The sequence below is a fragment of the Triticum urartu genome, chromosome 1A, assembly GCF_056163025.1.
Source record: "Triticum urartu cultivar PI428250 chromosome 1A, HENAU_Tu73, whole genome shotgun sequence".
NCBI lineage: Eukaryota > Viridiplantae > Streptophyta > Magnoliopsida > Poales > Poaceae > Triticum > Triticum urartu.
Genome location: NC_141873.1, coordinates 282,183,819 through 282,189,923, shown reverse-complemented (window position 1 = coordinate 282,189,923; position 6,105 = coordinate 282,183,819).

Here is a 6,105-nt window from a genome sequence, read left to right as displayed (position 1 = left end):
CTACCAGCTAACTCCATTGGGTCGTGGGCCGAGTTAAAAACCCGGTTTATCCAGAATTTCAAGGAAACGTGCAAGCAGCCCATGTCGATTGTGGATTTCGCCTCCTATGTCCAGGAAGAAGGTGAATCAACAACCCATTGGGTGCGCCGGGTTTCAACAATATTGCATTCTTCAGACCGGATCAATGCCGATTCAGCAGTCCTGGCATTGGAGAAAAACTGCCGTTTTACACCCCTCAAGCAGAAATTAGGGCGGCTCGAACGTCATTGCAATGACATGGGGACACTTATGGCAGCTCTGGTTAAGTACGCTGACTCTGACAGTACCAAGGACCCCGAATCTGATGATGACAAACCCGAAAGGGGAAAGAAGAGAAGCAGCACCAAAGGGCAGCAGCATAACCCGACGGCGAATCAAGGAGGTAATGGTAAGCGCAAGGCTGATAACAACCTAGACTTTGTAGCGAATACCAATACACAGAATGATGGCCAGGGCAGCAAAGGTAAACCGCCCCGCAAACCGGAGGATCAGGCATGAATCTTGAGCATTTGTTGAGCCCTGTCCGAAGCATGGTACACGTCAGAGACCGTCTACTCATCTCTGGAAGGATTTTTATATCATGAAGGAGTTCAAGACTTCAAATCTTTTTCAAGGTAACCATGGACGGGGAGCTGGTCCAGGATCTGGTTCACAGGGGCTGGGTTACGGTGGTAGCGGTTCGGGATCTGGATTCCAAGGTCATCAAGGTCATCAAGGCAGTCAGAGCAATCAGGGGGGCTATCATCAACAGTCCGGTCAGGGGAATCAGCAGCAGCAGTCTGGATATCGGAGTAACCCGAAACGGCTAAATACCGGGCAATACCACGTCTTCACCACAAGTTTGTGTAAGCGGGATCAAAAGCTTCATAAAACGGCAGTGAACTCTGTTGAACCGACCGTACCACGTTACTTGCGCTGGTCTGAGCTTCCCATTGTGTGGAGTTGAGAGGACCATCCGCCCCGGGTTGATAATCTGGGTCATCTGGCATTGGTGGTTGCACCTCAGGTTGGAGGGTATAAGTTCACCAAGGTGCTCATGGACGGAGGGAGCATCATCAACTTCCTCTATTATGAAACCTTCCGTCGTATGGGGTTGACAGATAAGAACCTTAAACCGTCCAACACTGTTTTTCATGGTGTGGTTCCTGGTAAGTCAGCATATCCGGTTGGTAAGATAGCTCTGGAAGTTGCGTTTGGAAATGAGAATGACTCCCGATCCGAGACATTGACCTTTGAGGCGGTGATAATCAAAAGCCCTTATCATGCTCTATTTGGATGGCCGGCTTATGCTAAGTTTATGGCAAGACCCTGTTATGTTTACCTGCAGCTCAAGATGCCAGGCCATAAGGGAACCATCACGGTACATGGGAGCCGAAAGATAGCCTTGGAATGTGAGGAAGGTGATGCGGCTTATGCTGAGTCGGTTTGTGCAACAGAGGAGTTGAAATTTTATAAGGACAATGTTGATCCGGCAGATATGACTTCTTTGAAAAAGCCAACTACAGAGCATGATCCGGCATTCAAGTTTAAATCGGCTGAGGAAACCAAGTCAGTTGATTTTGTTCCTGGCGATTCATCCAAGCAGTTTAGCATCAGTGCTAATCTGGATCCGAAATAGGAAAACGCGTTCATCGAGTTCATCCGTGAGAACCGGGACATCTTTGCATGGAAACCTTCTGACATGCCAGGTGTGCCGAGGGAACTCGCTGAGCACACTCTTAATATTGATCCTAAGTTTAAACCAGTCAGGCAGCTTCTCCGCCGCTTCAATGAAGAAGGGCGTAAGGCTATTGGTGAAGAGGTAGCCCGGCTCTTGGCAGCAGGTTTTATTGTGGAGGTTTTTCACCCTGAGTGGTTAGCTAACCTGGTGCTAGTACTTAAGAAGAACGACACTTGGCATATGTGTGTGGACTACACAAATTTGAACAAAGCTTGTCCGGCTGATCCCTTTGCTCTCCCTCGTATTGATCAAATCATTGATGCTACGGCGGGTTGTGAGCGTTTGAGTTTTCTGGATGCTTACTCTGGTTATCATCAGATCAAAATGGCAGTTAAGGACCAGGAGAAGACGGCTTTTATAACTCCCTTTGGAGCCTTCTGATATGTATCTATGCCTTTTGGGCTCAAAAGTGCCCACACGACTTATCAGCGCTGCGTGCAGAATTGTCTTCATAATCAGATTGGGCGCAATGTTCATGCTTATGTGGATGATATACTTGTCAAGTCCAGGAAGGAGGAAACGTTGATAGATGATTTGAAGGAAACTTTTGATAATCTCTGAGTTTATAAGATGATGCTTAATCTGGCCAACTGTACCTTTGGTGTACCGGCAAGCAAGCTCTTGGGTTTTCTAGTGTCTAACAGGGGTATTGAGGCTAACCCGGACAAGATCAAAGCAATCACTTCTCTGGCTAAACTGGTGTGCATTAATGATGTTCAACGTCTGGCGGGTCGTATTGCAGCATTGAGCCGGTTTATCAGTCGGTTGGGGGAGAAGGCTATCCCTCTGTATCAGATGATGAAAAAGACAGATAATTTTGTCTGGAGTGATGCGGCTGATGCAGCATTTGAGGACTTGAATAAACAATTAGCCGAGCCTCCCGTGCTTGCTGCTCCCGTTGATAAAGAGCCACTGCTGTTATATGTGGCTGCTAATGCCCGGGCTGTCAGTGTGGCTATTGTGGTAGAGCGGAAGGAGGAAGGCAAGGAATATCCGGTTCAATGGCCGGTTTATTATATCAGTGAGGTACTCATTGAGTCCAAACAGAGATACCCACATTGGCAGAAGCTGGTGTATGGAGTTTTTATGGCAAGCCAGAAGCTTAAAGAGTATTTTCAGGGTCACCCCATCACTGTGATCAGCTCTGCTCCTTTGGGGGATATAATCCAAAATAGGGAAGCAATTGGCCGGGTTCCCAAGTGGGACATTGAGCTTGGACCTCACGGGTTAAAGTATATGCCTCGAACGGCAATCAAGTCCCAGGCACTTATGGATTTCATCAATGACTGGACAGAATTGTAGACACCAGAGGAAAAGCCGGATAACACATATTGGACTCTTCACTTTGATGGGACAAGGCAATTGGAGGGCTCGGGGGCTGGAGTTGTGCTAGCTTCCCCTCAAGGTGATAAATTTTGTTATGTCCTCCGTTTAATGTTTCCTTGCACTAACAATGCAGCCGAATATGAGGCTTTACTCCACGGTCTTCGAGTGGCTAAGGAGATGAACTTGAGCTGGGTTAGGTGCTTTGGTGAGTCAGATTTGGTAGCTCAACAAGTATAGGTACTTGGGACTCTAAGGATCCACTCATGGCGGATTATCGACGGGAGGTGCATTTTATCGCTGGTCATTTCAAGGGTTACCAGGTTGAGCATGTGGACCGGAGGAAGAATGAAGCAACAGACGCTTTAAGTCGGCTGGGTTCTCAACGTAAACCGGTGTCGCCCAACGTTTTTCTTGATGTCCTTCATAACCCGTCGGTCAAGTTACCCACAGAGGAGGATTTGGCTATTCCTGACCCGGAGGCTCAATTGGTGGTGGCTCTTCATGTTATCCCGGATTGGACGGTTCCCTATTTGGCATATATGACCCGGGGCGAGTTACCTGAGGATGAGGTTTTGTCCAGACAAATAATCGGGCGGTCCAAGTCAATGACTATTGTCAATGGAGAGTTGCATCATTGCAGCGTTACAGGGGCGTTTTAGCGTTGTGTGTCTCCGGAAGAAGGTTGTGAGATCCTCCATGAGATCCATGAAGGGGGCTGTGGGCATCATGCCGGTTCAAAGTCTCTGTTAGCCAAAGTTTTTCGTCATGGTCTTTATTGGCTGACGGCTCATGCTGATGCTGAGGACTTGGTCAGAAGGTGTGATGGTTGTCAGAAATTTGCACGTCGAGCTCATGTTCCGGCTCAGGAGTTAAGGATGATTCCAATCGCTTGGCCATTTGCAGTCTGGGGGCTTGATATGGTGGTGCCCTTTAAGAGATCCAAGGATAAGAAGACCCACCTCTTGGTGGTAGTTGACAAGTTTACTAAATGGGTAGAGGCCGAGCCAGTGAGCAAATGTGATGCAGCGACGGCGGTTCAGTTCATGAAGAAAGTGATCTTCCGCTTTGGCTTTCCACATAGCATTATCACTGACAATGGCACTAACCTTTCCTAGGGAGCTATGGAAGATTTTTGTCAATGTGAGCATATCTGGCTTGATATATCATCAGTAGCTCACCCCCAGTCTAATGGTCAAGCTGAGAGAGCCAATCAAGAGATCTTAAGAGGTATTAAACCCCGGCTTATGGTTCCTTTGCAGAGGACGCCGAGTTGTTGGGTCGAGGAGTTACCTTCCCTATTATGGAGCATTAATACCACCCCAACAGGTCTACGGGTTATATACGCCCTTTTTCATGGTTTATGGAGTAGAAGCAGTTCTCCCTAGTGACATCCGTCATGACTCGCCCCGTGTGGCGGCTTATGTTGAAGCTGACAATGAAAAGGCACGTCAGGAAGCACTTGACCTGTTAGATGAAGAGTGTGATATTGCAGCAGCTCGTTCGGCGATTTACCAGCAAGACCTGCGCCGTTACCACAGCCACCGGGTTAAAACCAGAACTTTTCAAGAAGGTGACCTGGTGCTCCGACTCATCCAGGATCAGACTGATATGCACAAGCTATCCCCGCCAGGGGAAGGACCCTTTGTGGTTAGCAAGAATCTAAACAATGGGTCATATTACCTTATCGATGTTCGAGACCACAAGGACTCACGCACGTCGGAGGAGGAGACCCGCCGGCCCTGGAACATTGCTCAGCTTAGGCCATACTACACGTGAGCCACATGCTCTCCGTATGTACATATTTAAAATAATGTATATATTATGATTGATATAATAAACTGACATCCTTGCTAAAGCGGGGCTTCTATCGTTCTCTTACATGAGTTTTTGATTACCTTGGTAATCCGGCTATCAAGCCCATATTATAAGAGCACAGCTCTGTTACCTTGGTAATCCGGCTATCAAGCCCATATTATAAGAGCACAGCTCTATTACCTTGGTAATCCGGCTATCAAGCCCATATTATAAGAGCACAGCTCTGTTACCTTGGTAATCCGGCTATCAAGCCCACATTATAAGAGCACAGCTCTGTTACCTTTGTAATCCGGCTATCAAGCCAATATCACAACTTCATATGAGCAGGGTTCTGATCTACTTCAGGCTTAATGCCCAGATTAAAGGGACTAAAGAGAGTCTGATGCATAGCACAACTCAAACATAGGAATCCCTTGAGCATAGCTCACAAGATCACTTGGGGGCTTGGTCGTATTCGAACCGTAGCTACACCTCTTGATAGGCATAAGGCCACCAGGGATATCTCTTGGGGGTTTGGTCGTATTCGAACCATAGCTACACCTCTTGATAGGCATAAGGCCACCAGTGAAATCACTTGGGGGCTTGGTCATATTCGAACCATAGCTAGACCTCTTGATAGGCATAAGGCCACCAGGGAAATCACTTGGGGGCTTTGGTCGTATTCGAACCATCGCTTTAACCCTCTTGATCGTTGTAACACCACAATTATGACTATTTCAAACTTTTTTTGATTTTTTCTTCGGTTTATAACGCTTTATGAGTGTAATTTATTTATGCTATTTCAACTTGGTCTGGGCCCGTTCATAAACCGGCAACAGCTGAGGAATATCAATATTAAGTTATGAGTTATCACCCTTATTATACTACCTTGCTGATCCAGTAGTGTGTTAAAATATCACATGTATGATATCTTTCATATTTGGTTACTTTTAGGTATAGCTTTGGTTATAAACTCGGGTTATATGTTGGGCATTATGACCCGTCCGGCGGTAAACCGCTAGGACACTTCACACTTGTTTTATGCAAAAACCGGTTGAATAAAACTGCTAAAAATCATAAGCAGACATAGCATAATCATGGCGGATTAACAGTGTCATGCAAAACGAATATGCATGATGGCATAGCAGACCAGGTGTTTAAACTAGCCTATTACAAGGCGTTCTGATGCCCAAAAGGATAATTGTTTTCAACAAGTGTTGCAGTAT